The 14,442-nt window shown below is 37.7% G+C and overlaps 1 protein-coding gene across 1 annotated transcript in view; it reads left to right on the forward strand.

Annotated features, from left to right (window-relative positions):
* The window catches only part of LOC139964164 (uncharacterized), a 37,099-nt gene extending 24,509 nt beyond the window's left edge, over positions 1-12,590 (forward strand). The window contains exons 13-19 of the mRNA XM_071965541.1: positions 377-480; positions 719-913; positions 3,220-3,351; positions 3,977-4,038; positions 4,612-4,825; positions 9,435-9,513; positions 10,730-12,590. The gene's annotated coding sequence lies outside the window, so the exon portion shown is untranslated. The remainder of the gene's footprint in view (positions 1-376; positions 481-718; positions 914-3,219; positions 3,352-3,976; positions 4,039-4,611; positions 4,826-9,434; positions 9,514-10,729) is intronic.
* The last annotated feature ends 1,852 nt before the right edge of the window (positions 12,591-14,442 follow it).

Here is a 14,442-nt window from a genome sequence, read left to right on the forward strand (position 1 = left end):
TCCAAATTGTTTGGCTGATGAAATGTTCTCAAATTGTGTTGAATTAATTCCTTTCAATCAGCTTGACCATGATAGTGAACAATATACATCAAAGGAAGTTTTGGCATTTTACAAAGTACTCCATAGGTTTGATAGCAATGTCTAGTAAGGTTCATTAAAGAGTCATATTGCAAGTATTAAAAATAAACAGGCACTTAGTAACAAAAAGATGTACAGTTTATTCATGTTTGTAAACATTCATCAAAAAGGTATCTGCATATGCAAACTGGAAGATGATCTGATGTAAAACTACTTTAAAAAAAATACTAAAATTTATTTCACACCAAAGGTATATATATATATACTGTACATATTGCTTTAATATTTGTCTTTACAGCATTGCATTGGCCACACTGATTCACAAGGAGACTCCATGAACTGTGACTGTAACATCCTGCTGGAGGTCTGAGACATTGAAGATTCTGTAATGCTTCCGTTTAGGTATGCAGTTTACTATAGTAACACAGAAATATTTAAGCTCTGGTATTTGTTTTGTTTATTTCTGCCATTAAACCACAATCATATACATTTGTTTCAATGAGGCAGCAGTCAGGGTTGTTTAGGTAGTCAGGGGGAGGGAGGGGAGGAAGGGAGGGAGTGTGTAAAAATGAGTCTAGTTGCAATGTCTATCTGCTTTCCAATATATGAAATCTTCTTATCTTTTACAATACTGTCTCAGGTGAAAGAAGAAGATGAAGAAAATTGAAGGAAAATTGTGAGTCTTGGATGTCTCTAATGAAGCTGGATCAGGTTTAGAACAAGTGGTAGAAAGATCATTAACTCCACCAAATACGAGAAGATCCTTCAAGCCTGTCCTCTACAGAGAGCTCTGGAAGTGTTATCTGGAAGTGATTTAACAGAAATTGGAGAAAAAGTAAGATTCAAGGGAAACATCAGTGTGAGCCAGTATCATGAACATCAGTCTTGTCCTCTCAACAGTTGATTGTTGTCAAGATGATTTCTAAATGTAGGAGACACGGTGCCTTAGCCTGTTGGAACCAGTCGGTATTTGGTGTGGTCTGTTTTTGTGCTAACGGTACAAGACACAGTGCCTTAGCCTATTGAAAAAGGTAATTGGTGTGGTGTGTTTTTGTGCTAATTGTATGAGACACGGTGCCTTAGCCTGTTGGAACAAGTTGGTATTTGGTGTGGTCAGTTTTTGTGCTAAATGTACGAGACACAGTGCCTTAGCCTGTTGGAACCAGTCCGTATTTGGTGTTGTCTGTTTTTGTGCTAAGTGTACGAGACACAGTGCCTTAGCCTGTTGGAACCAGTGGGTATATGGTGTGTTCTTGTTTTTGTGCTAAATGTATGAGACATGGTGCCTTAGCCTGTTGGAACCAGTTGGTATTTGATGTTGTTTTTTTGTGCTAAACTACTATTCTTACAGAAAGGCTGAACAAGTTCCATGATAATACTGAGCGTTATCAACAGGTGAAAATTGAAGATGTTCTCTCGTCTCCTCGTCCATTAGTTACTGGTGTTCCACAGGGCTCTGTACTTGGACCTGTTCTTTTTTCTTTATATCTTGCGGAGTTGAGTGATATTATTCGGCACCATGGTGTTCATTTCCATCATTATGCGGATGATACTCAATTACTTCTTGCTTTCGATAAGGATGATGTGCCAAATGCTTTTCATAAAATGGAAACCTGTATAAGTGCTGTAAACACTTGGTTTACAACTAATCAGTTGAAACTAAACTGTGATAAAACTGTGATAAAAATGAGTTTATTGTTTTTCGATCACGTTTCTCTGAAGTTACACCTAATTTTCCACCACTTACTGTTGGTAAAGACTCTATTAACATCTCCTCAACTGTTAGAAACCTTGGTGCATATTTTGACCAGACCATGTCACTTGAAAATCACGTTACTCATCTCTGTCGTTCTGCAAATTGGCAACTTAGGAAAATCAGTTTGATGAGGAATTACCTCGATAATAAGACTTGCGAGATACTGGTCCATGCGTTTGTGACATCAAAGCTTGATTTTCTTAATTCACTTTTATTTGGCCTTCCTGATTCGACCATCAAGAAACTCCAAAAGATCCAAAACACCGCTGCCCGTATTGTGAAAAGGAAAGGAAGAAAGTGCCGCACCACCCCACTTCTGAAGGAACTTCATTGGCTACCTATCAGCTACAGAATAAAATACTTCTTCTCACCTTCTGTGCTCATCATCTTGAACGGCCTGTGTACCTGTCACAACTTCTCTTGCCATATACTCCAACTCGCACACTTCGTTCCTCCAACAAACTGTTTTTAACTGTTCCAAAACCACGATTGAAGAACTATGGTTACAGAAGCTTCCAATACTCTGGGTCTTATCTCTGGAACAAGTTACCAGATCACATTCGAACATGCTATAAACTTTCTACTTTCAAAAGTCTACTTAAGACCCATTTTTTCACCTGTTCTTTTGTAAATTAATTTACTTTCTTTGTAAAGCGCTTTGAGCAGTAACTTTTGTTTACTGATTTGGCGCTATATAAGTCTCATTTATTATTATTATTATTATATTATATAGTTTGTACAGAGTGACACATTCCACTCATTCCAAGCAACCATGACAACATCAAAATGAAGCTAATTGGTTTCTTAGTTTATTGGCATGAGATGCTAATTAATGTAGTCTGTTTTTGTGCTAAATTATTGAGACATGGTGCCTTAGTTTATTGGTATTAGTTTTTAATTAGAAATGTAGGAGACATTTTTGTGCTAAATGTATAAGACCTCAGCCTTAGCCTACTGGAACCAGTCGGTAATTGGTGTGGTGTGTTTGTATTAACTTGATAAGTTCTGCCTTAGTTTATTGATATGAGTTGCTAATTAGTGTGGTCTGTTTTGTGCTAAATTAATGAAACCTGTTGCCTTAGTTTGTTGGAATGAATTTGTAATAAGTATTTTGGTTGTCTAAAATTAATAACACATTGTACCTAGTTTGATGGAACGAGTTGGTATTTAGTGAGGTCTTTCTTGAGAGTTGTTCAAACCAGTGTCCAATATCTTTGATCTGACCATAAAATTCCATTTCTTTCACAAATTGCCCCTCTAGAAGAGTATACATGTTTTGTCTCACGGCTGACAGTTTGGTTGTTAACAGGGTTTGACTTTTTTACTTTTGCTGTTACTTTGAAGAAAAGTGACTAATTTTTCTTGTATTCCTCTCCTTTCATCAGAGATCTGTGGCCTATGTTGCTCAACAAGCTTGGATCCAAACGTTCTGTTTGGTAAAGATCTCAACTCCACCAAATACGAGAAGATCCTTCAAGCTTGTCCTCTACAGAGATATCTGGAAGTGTTATGTGGAGGTGATTTAACAGAAATTGGAGAAAAATTAAGTTTCAAGGGAAACATCAGTGTGAGCCAGTATCATGAACATCAGTCTTGTCCTCTCAACAGTTGCTTGTCAAGATCAGTGCTAAATGTAGGAGACACGGTGCCTTAGCCTGTTGGAACCAGTCGGTACTTTGGTGTGGTCTGTTTCGTGATAAATTAAAGAGACATTTTGCCTTAGTTTGGTTGAATGAGTAGCTAATTAGTGTGGTCTGTTTGTGCTAAATTGAAGAGGAGTACTGTGATAATTTGTTGGTAGTTAGTGTGGTGTGTCTGTATTAAATTTATAAGTTTTGCCTTAGTTTATTGATATGATTTGCTAACTAGTGTGGTCTGTTTTGTGCTAAATTAATGAGACCCGGTGCCTTAGTGTGTTGGAATCATTTTGCAATTAGTAATTTGGTTGTCTTAAATTGATGATTGTTGCCTTAGATTGTTGGAAAGAGTTGCCAATTAGTGTCAGGCATGAGACTCTTCCGCGGAAACGCGGATTTCCGATTTTTTTGTTGTTTCATTTTCACGTTTTTTCTCGTAATTCGCGTTTTTATTATTTTTTAGATTTAATTTTTAATTTTTTTTTTTTTTTTTTTTTTGCCGAAGGTGCTGGACTGAAAAGTGAAGGAAAACCGAATTTGACCAGTGGTGGAATCAAGTAGCACAAAGCAAGCAAAAAAGCCTTTTTTTGCTTCCAAAACGCTAATGGAACGCAAATTATACAAATTATACGCAAATTATACGCAAATTCCAAAACGCAAATTATACAAGCAGAAATTCCACACTTTTTTGGCGAGTTACGTGATGTGATAGATTCCATCTAGAGTCCACCATTTTGCATCTAAGCCCCCCCTTAAACCCCTCCCCCAGGACGGCGATCAATAAATTTCAGATTTTTTTCCCCCGGCTCAGTCTCATCCCTGTAGTGTGGTCTGGGTTGTGGTAAATTAAAAAGACAGTTGATTGTTGTCAAGATCAGAAAACTCAAAGATGAGCTGATTTGATGGAAAAACACCAGCTAAGCTGGAAAGCTGCAATATACAGTCAAGGTTAGTCATAAGAAAGAAAGGTTCATAAAAATGTAATATATATTTAATTATGTTTCCACCAGTAAAGTTTCAATCACAGCCTAAAATTTGTTGAAATTGGTTGCTAATTAGTGTTTAATGTTTTGTGCTAAATGAAGAAAGCTGGCTAACTTCTTTTGCTAACTTCTTTTGCATTCCTCTCCTTTCCTTAAGGTTCTGTGGATTATGTTGGTCAACAGTTAGCTTTTTGACATAACGCCACCCCATCATCCTTCACTCTATGACTTACTCGCCATTTACAAAACGTACGCGTCCTTGGATACCAACACAACGCTGCCGAGTACACTTTCGATTCATAGTGTGTCTCTTCAAAAGGAGTTCCTATTCTTTCCGTCCGCCGTCTTAGGCTGGAGACTAATTCTTTCTGGTAAGTGAAGTTTATGATCAATTTCATTGTATAGAAGCCATTTAAAACCCGTAGGGAGGGGCTGTTTTGCCAATATGACGACCCCTTACCCACCTATAACCGCCCCCCTAGTCGAAAACCTAAAACTCTCTGATTTTGACATAGACATTAATGACTTGATCCCTGTACAAAAATAGCAGAAAAAGACAACGTCCAATCTACGTTGAAATAAACCCATCTCCTAACTCCAAACCAACCACCAAAAAGTCCGCTCAAACAATCATTGTATCAGGAATCTTACCAGAACTATCAAAAAACCCAATAAAAACTTGCTAAACTAATCAATGAAGAAAAACCAAATGCCATGATCTCAAATATAAACCATCTTCGTAGTAACGACATCCTAATCACCCCCATGACCCTAAATCTGCAAATATCCTCCTGAAACCAATGACTCAAAAGACTAAACTAGGCAACCCCAAACCAAGAATCCCCCAAAAAGTATGACAAAGAAACTTCTCCATAGTAGCCTGTGGCATAAACCTGAAATTCAAATCAAAGATATTGAACAAGAACTCAAAGACCAAGAATACACCCCAATACAAACTAAAAGACTCATTAGTCATGCCACAAACAATACAACTTGGAAAGTAAAAATGACGTTTGAAGAACAAGAGCTTCAACAATCGCTAATCAAACAAGGTTTCTACTTAGGATACTCTAAACACAAAACAGAAGAATACCACGAACCCCCCCAAATCACTCAATGTTTCAAATGTCAACTTTTTGGACACACCCACCGTACTTGCAAAAATCAAACCAGATGTCTCAGATGTGGCGAAAACCACAGAGTTAAAGACTGTCCCAAGCCAAAAGAAAACCCAAAATGTGCCAATTGCTCAGGGACTCATGTTGCCCTTTACAAAGGATGCCCAAAATTTAAAGAAGCTAAAACTGAAAATAATAACAAACAACAAGAACAAAGAACCTATGCGAATGTAACCAATTTTACCCCGAAAATTGAAATAACAAATAAAATCGTCACTGAAAAAAAACTTAATATCGCAACCTTTGTAATTGAATTAGTACAATACACCTTCCAAAAAGTCAACATTAATATTAAATCTGACGACCTTGCCAGTTACGCCACCGTGTTAGCACTAAAACACCTAAACTTAAATATCCCAGAAACTGTAATTATGGAACGTCTCCACCATCCTTCAATATTTAGCCCTCCTCAATCACCTACATGACAAGCACACTCCCTCCTTCGGTCAAGTTCCTCCACCTAAACATCAACAGTATCCTTCCAAAATTAAGCCTCCTACTTACTATATTCGCCAACCACTCCCCGGATATCATTTCATTAAATGAAACTAAACTAAATAAAAATTCCCACCTTAGCATCCCTGGTTACCAAACTTTCAGACACGATATCTCTCGCTCTATGGGAGGAGTACTTATTGCTGAAAAAAACAACCTCAAAGCCACCCTCCTCCCAAACAAACCCAAACAATTGAAATTGTACTCGAAAGAGACAATAAACCTCTCCACATTATTAGCTATTATAGTCCCCAAATGAGCCCATATCCACAATCAAAAAAAGTTTTAATAAAAATGCAATACTACTAGGAGATTTAAATGCCCACCACATCATTTTTGGTAGCACCAAAATATCTGAAAAAGGCATATCCCTCTTAGAAATATGTGATAAACACAACTTAACAATAATTAACCAAAATACCAAAACTAGGATAAACCCAATAAACAATAATACTGAACTACTTGACTACGCCATAACCTCAAACCACCTTGCAACTAAAACTCATTCGATTCAAATCCTAGAAGATGACCTAATCAGTGACCATTTTCCACTCCTTTTTGACCTAGACATAAACCTCAGTCGCATCCAAAATAACGATTTAACAATAAAACAGACTGGACATCATTTAAAAAGGGATCATAACAAACAACACTATTGCCAATTACCACAACAACAAGCTAAATTACATCGGCATATATTGTGACAGCATTGCCCAACATATCATTCATACCTTCAAACAACACTGCCCGTTAAAAACAAAACAGAAATCCAAAACTAAATAGGAATATTCTTACACTAAATAACTCAGACGTCACCTACATAGAACCTATATGATCTTCCCAGATCCAACTCTAAAAACCTAAATTAACTAACCTAAAAAACAAATAAATAGACAAATATCGGCGGTCGACCAAAACCGAATCCAAAACAAATGCAATTCAATCATTAATGACAAAAACCCAAAACACTTTTGGAAAAATTAAAAAAATATCATAAAACCATTACAACCCAAAAACAGGTAATACAGACGAATGCCTTAGAGATAAAGTAGGTAACCTCATCACAAAAACTTAAGACCAAATAAAGCTTAGTGAATCATACTGGAAAACTATATTCAATATCTTAGATGGCCCTCCATACGATAACAGATTCCAACACAAAATAGACCGTACAATTATCTGTAATGCAACCAGCTTTATCCCCAACTTCTAAGGATGTCTCAACAAAAACATCCCTTCTCAAAGAAATAGATATAAATGATTGGTATAGTGCCACTGAATATGCAAAGATGCCTCCTCCCCTGGTCTTGACAACATAAATGACCTAATGCTAAAAGATTCCCCTCCGTCGGCCTCCGATATTCATTAACTCTCATATTTTCCCATTATTTAACAAACTCCTGGGTCATTTCCCAACCCTGTGGAAATCAGCCAAAATGATTTTAATACCGAAACTAAGTAAAGACACACAAAAATTCAAAACTATCAACCAATTAGTCTCCTACCAGCCTTAGGTAAGATTTTCGAAAGAATTATAGATAACCGCACCAGAAACCACCTTGAGCAAATTAATCACTTTGCCCGTATCAATCAGGTTAACTCCGCGCACACAAATCTACAATAAACCAAACTTTCCACCTTTCCAAAGAAATTCGCATCGGCTTCATAAAAAAACATGATACCACTGCCCTCTTCCTTGATGCCGAAAAGGCGTTCGACAAAACTTGGCACAACGGCATAAGAATTTAACTACTTAACTTTAATCTCCCCTCCAATTACACCAGACTTCTTTCCTCTTTCTTTAGTGAGCGCAATACCAAAATATGCTACAAAACCAACAATCAAAACCTATTCCACTTGGTGCAGGTACTCCACAGGGCGCTGTTCTCAGCCCCCTCCCCTGCACCCTATTTGTTAATGATTTGAACATCCCCCCTCTATCTGAATGCAACTATAGTCAGTACACTGACGACATAGCCATTTGGAGCACCGGTAAAAATATCTATATGACGGAACTAAATATTAAAAGAGCAATAACACATCTCGAAAATTGGTGCTTGATGTGGAGAACAAAAATATATCCCTCAAAATCTAACCTAGCCAATTTCTCCATAATAATTTCAAAATACCATATCCATATTTCCAAAATTAATCTTTTCAACACCTCAATCACTGCTACTCCTAATGCAACCTTCCTTGGTACCACTTTCGATAGCAAATTATCGTTTAATCTACTTTGTAACAGAACTGCAGGACGCTGCTGGTTCCAACTTAAATCCATTCAAATCCTCTCACACAAATATAACTTCCCTCCGAAAACAATTATCCAAATCTATAAATCTAACGTAAAACCGATTCTCAGTTACGGGAGAATCTCCCTGCTTACCATCTCTAATCCCAATAAACAAATTTTAAACAGAATCCACACCACAGCTTATCGACTCGCACTCAAAATCCCTACCTATATTGCTACTTTGTACGTTCTCCGTGCAGGAAACACAAAATCTACTTTCACCCGACTTAAAGAATTCAACACCAAGTTATACAAAAACAACCTCGAGAACGACCCTTTGATTGAAGACCTCCTCCTGAAATACAAAGTCGCAACAACTCACTACCCAAAAACCAAACCCTTTTTGTATTCACAATTGTTACTACTTAAAGTCTCATTCCATTAAAAAAAACCTTTCCTAAATGGGTCTAGGCCCAAGTATACTTATATATATAGATTATATTGTTACCAAACAATAGAAACCACAACCACTCCCTACCCAAACAATAGAAACCACTCCGTCTCCACAATTCTCAGTACTTAAAAAATTCCTCTCCTTTAGAAATCCCTCCCTAATTGACTCTTCGACTCTGACTTCGGGTATGATTATGGCTATCCTGTCCTATGTAAATATATAAGACTTCATTTACCAGCAATTCCCTGACTGAACATAGACAACCTCTCCAAGAAAAAAAAAAATGTCTATTCTATAAAAACAAACTTATTATCCCCCGTAGGACCTCTCGCCAGGTCGACCAGGGGTTAAACTCCTTTTGTTTTGATATCAACAGCAACAAAAACAAAACTTTTACTCAAATTAAAAAAAAGGTAACTAATTTCATTTATTTCATTTCATTTATTGATTTTTGTTCTATTTCAACATAAGTATGACATATGACATAGAAGGAGATAAGAAACAAAACTTGTGAAAGGAAGTGTACTAAAAACCCTATAGGGCTTGTCTGGTAGTGACACTCCCTAAAAACTTAATGTGGAAGACATCATGATTAGATTTTGGTTTCATCTAATCAATAGGTGGAGGTAGAGGAATTGGACACTCTTGCACAAGATATCAACGGCTTGAAGTACTCTGCTCAGGCGGCCTCCATTCTAGGTATGTACTTAATAATAAAATAATAATAATCATAATAACAATAATAATATTCAAAATATTCAATTTACTGTGTTTGGAAAGAAACTTTTTGCTGCTTTGGATGAAGATTAAGGATTCTTGTTTTTCAAAAGGCAAAATGCAAGATGGACTATATATGAAAGGATGAATACCAAAAAATTAAGAAAAGAAATTGGGTCGGGGAGGGGGAATCAGGCAGAGACCATCATGTTACTACCCTGTTAATTTTGTGTAGGACCCTGATTAATTTAAAAGGAAGAAATCCCTTTAGTACGCTTGAGTTTCTGAAAGGGTTCTTCTTTGGGATAACAGTGGAGAGACATATCGATGTTCTCTTTTGAGTCTGATCGTCAGGAAAATGCAGATTAAACTGCCGTGTCCATTTGGAACCTGGGAACTGAACCCTGCTACTGGAACAAATGTATTCCATCAGAGCATAGACAATGATTCAGAGAAATATGGCCTTTATATTAATAATCTGCTGTTTTCTTTCCCACATTTTTCTCTTTGGTTAAACAATGAGTGAAAAGATTAATTCGGTTGGAAGCAGCACCGTCCCTTTTCACACCTTTTTTTTTGGGGGGGGGGGCAGGGGGAAGAGACCTATTAGCCCTTAGGGTCTGAAAATATTACAATAGGATTATTGTGGTGGACAGGACAGACAACAGTTATTTTTGCTTGGGGCTGAATGTATGATGTCCAGGGAGCACAAAGAAGTATCAAAAGCCCGATCAAAACTGCCGTTTTTTGTACTATCAAAATTTGTCAGAATAAAGAAATTGAAAGCCAAAATATAAAGAGTTTATCTGGCCTTGTAGACTGCAATAGAACCAGTCTCTGTCATCTACAAATAATAGAAAGTGGGTATCCATTTCTGTTTGTGACAGCAATAACAAAAAATAACTGCAAATTAACAAGTTTTTGTAAACTTTCTCTATTCAGGGATTCGAATCCCAAATTCTACTCGAATATACCCCCCCTACTTATGAACTGTCACGTAGCTCAAGGTGACAAACTTACTACAAAGATGAGAATAGGCCTTAGGTGGTTCCTAATTCAATGACGTTTCTCACAGTTAATTGAATTGACTTCCCCCACCCTCTGGATTATCCTCACCCATAGAAAATACCCTCCACCCAAGAATACTTAAAAAAAAAAACCATGGCTTACCAAGAACCTCTCTGCGTTCATTTTTCAGATTCCAATGAACCTTCCATCAGCAAAGGAATGGCGCAACTCGGTCTGAAGGACAATCGACCGCTGGCGGAATTGCTTGACTGGTACAACGCCAACCAGCCGGACCTGGCCGCCAAGCCCAACTTCACCACATTTCCACTGGACTTTAAGCCGTCACCGTGCAAACCGCTCTTCTTTGACATAGCTTTGAACCATATAGAGTTACCCTCCTTGGACGAGAAACTGGAACAATAAATCGTCCCCGCAGGGGGGTCTGGGTGGGTTCCTGCGTGGATGGTGGAGCGGGGGTGAAAAGTAACTCTCGATTTGCCACGATGTCGGAAAAAGGATTTCGGAAAAAAGGTCTTTTGTATACATAAGCCAGTAGTATTTGGGAGGGCTCTCACTCTTCTCCTGCATGTGCTGTAGTCATCTTTTATTTAAGTTTTATTTGATTTCATTTGTTTTTTTTAGTATAGAAAACTACACCTTGTTGCAATGCAAACACAAAGATGGGGGAAGGCCAAAAAGAATAGCACTCACTTTTTTAACGTGGCTTGGCAAACAAAATTTGAAGAATATTCAAAATGGGAATTGGAATTTTATATATTTTGGATTTGGAGTTTGTGTGTTTATCTTTTTTAGAGAAAAAGAAGAAAAAAACAGCATCTTTATTTGATGGGGCTTTAAAGTTTTAAAAATGGGTTTGGGGTGTTGATTTCTTGGTCTACAAGCATTGTGGTGCTTGACTGACTGACACTTTATGGGGGGATGTTAAGGTGACTGAATTTGATATTGGCAGGAGTTATGGATGATAGTTGGAAGGACCAGGGGTGGGGGGGGGTGGTGAGGCGAAGGATAGAGAAGGAGAATTGAAAGTGAAGAGGGAGAATCTTTGAATTGAATTTTCAGTTTGCAGCAGCACAGGTTTACTGCATGAAAAGGCTATATTTAAAGAAACTTTCAATAATGCACTCTTCGTGTATATAATTTGGGGTGTGGTAGTCGGAGCCGGGGGGGGGGGTGTGTGATTGAGACAGCAATGAAAGGGAGCAACCTTTCCACATATGTGTTGTTTGTGCTATGGTAGTATCGTTTCCTTTTTCAAACTGGAGGGCAAAAAATGTAAAATTAATTCAAAATCAGGTTTAGTTAATAAATGAAAGTTAAAGAAAATTTTATTGATGGTAGCAGGGGTGCCATGGTATTGTAAACTAAATAATCAATCAGCCATGGAAGGCCAACTCCTTTTTGTTGGGAACTTGTCGTCAAGCAAACCTATGGATTCAAGCCCTGTCTGGCTAAAGTAAGATGGGGTTATTATTTTTATCTAGGAGAAATCAATTCTTTTTCCCCTCATGTTGAAATGGTCTTCCAAATGTTTAAAAAAAAAATGTCCAAAAAGAATGTACTGGTGTGAATTGGATAGCCACCTGGTGTGAAGTAAAAATGCCATAGGCTTATCCCATATGTACATGTGACTGCTTAGTATCATTTAATAACTGCCCTCCAGGCTGATATTATAAATAATAGAAACATTATAGAAAATAACTGTCTGTTGTCACCCAACCATCTCAATAGTAGATGCAGGTATCACTAAGAATGTTTATGAAATATGTATTGCATGTATTGATTAGTATTTGCATAATAATCTGATGAGGGATAACCTGTTTCTGGACAGGTAGTTGAAGGGTATTAACTGTGGTGGGAGGGATGAAGGTATATCCTGTCCATGAACTGATTTGTCATTAAAAAAAAAGTTATTTCAAAATATCACTCTTGTTTCTTCCTTTTTTTTCTTCCTTTTACATGAGTATTGTAAAAGGAAAAGCAGAGGTTGAGTTTGAGCCAGGGACCTTGAGATACAAAAGCAAAAGTCTTTACCACTAGACCATTAGGTGGGCCTCTGGTTTCTAAAGCTTTACAAATATTTAAAGATCCTGCAGTTTGGACTTAGTCGTTTTTATAAAACATTTTCTCCAGTACTCCTCCCCCCGACTAGCTAGTCAGGGGGGGAGGGGTGGCGGCGAACTCCACTTCTCTGCGCGTGAACCTTGTCAGGGGGAGGGGTGGCGGCGAGCTCCACTTGTCCGCGCCTTTACCTTGTCAGGGGGAGGGGCGGTGACCTCACCTTGTCCACACCTTCACCCCCTCTCACCTCTCACCTTACCCACCTGTCAGGAGGAGGGGGCCGCCCACCTTCAGGATTCACCTTATCCACTTGTCAGAACTCCTTTTGCAAATACTCACCTGGGACTTGAACCGATGCAATCCAAACCAATCGCTTACTGAACGATGGAATAACCAATTACACCATTTCGGTTCCCTCTGGAGAAACTTTGTTTCTTATATTTATACTTCCACTCCCTCCAGAGGGTAGAAAAGTAAAAGGCTCTGTCTGGACATGAACCACAGACATGATGCTCTGTCTGGGAATCGAACCGGAGACATGGAGTTTGTCTGTCTCTCCAGTCCAGAGCACTACCAACTGCGCCACTAGAACTGTTGAGAATTAATGTTCGTTTCTAATATTTAAAGTTCAGAGTCCAGAATGGAATCAGTAAAAGAGCAAAAATATAAAATGCTCTGTCTGGGGTTCGAACCGGAGACATGGAGTTTGTCTGTCTCTCCAGTCCAGAGCACTACCAACTGCACCACTAGAACTGTTGAGAATTAATGCTCGTTTCTAATATTTAAAGTTCAGAGTCCAGAATGGAATCAGTAAAAGAGCAAAAATATAAAATGCTCTGTCTGGGGTTCGAACCGGAGACATGGAGTTTGTCTGTCTCTCCAGTCCATAGCACTACCAACTGCGCCACTAGAACTGTTGAGAATTAATGCTCGTTTCTAATATTTAAACTTCAAAGTCCAGAATGGAATAAGTAAAAGAGAAAGAATATACAATGCTCTGTCTGGGGTTCGAACCGGAGACATGGAGTTTGTCTGTCTCTCCAGTCCATAGCACTACCAACTGCGCCACTAGATCTGTTGAGAATTAATGCTCGTTTCTAATATTTAATCTTCACAACATTAGGAGGCAAATAAATAGAAAATCAAATGCATCCTCTGGTGTTTGAATTCAAGACAAGGAGTATGTCTCATTTTTTTTTCAGTTTATTGACAATTTCATTGTACAAAACAATAATAAATATGTAAAATTATACAACATAACAACTTCGCCACAGTAACTGTTAATTGAGAAATGATAGGCTTTTCTAATATTTTAACTGCAAAATGAGGAAAAGAAATACCAAAACAATACATCCTCTGGGAGTTGAATTCTAGACAGAGAGTTTGTCTTACTTTCTAAGTACATAACACTAACCACAGTAACTGTTTAGAAATAATTATTAGTTATTTGATTTGATATATTTTGTTTTTTCACGTGCAAATATACAATGTGAAAGGAAGTCTTCTATAAAGCATACAATAGCTTAACAATGTAGAAGACTGGTCAGAAAAGCAGTATTTGGGCAATTGCTTCCCATCTAGCAAAAACACATCCCTAACAAAAAGTAAACCGGCGTCGTAAAAGCTTTTTGTCATAAACAATGGTATTATCAATTCTAATAAAATTATTAGGGATTTGCACACCCAATTTCCGATGGTTTCTTAAAGGTAGCTAAGCTTACTCAAAACCATACAAATTTGTCCAATGAAGGTATTTTTTAATACAGGAATATCCTGATCATGAAAATTATAATCAAAAAGCAACTCTTTACCGGACGGCGAAAG

This window comes from Apostichopus japonicus, chromosome 22 (assembly GCF_037975245.1).
Source record: "Apostichopus japonicus isolate 1M-3 chromosome 22, ASM3797524v1, whole genome shotgun sequence".
Classification (NCBI taxonomy): Eukaryota; Metazoa; Echinodermata; class Holothuroidea; order Aspidochirotida; family Stichopodidae; genus Apostichopus; species Apostichopus japonicus.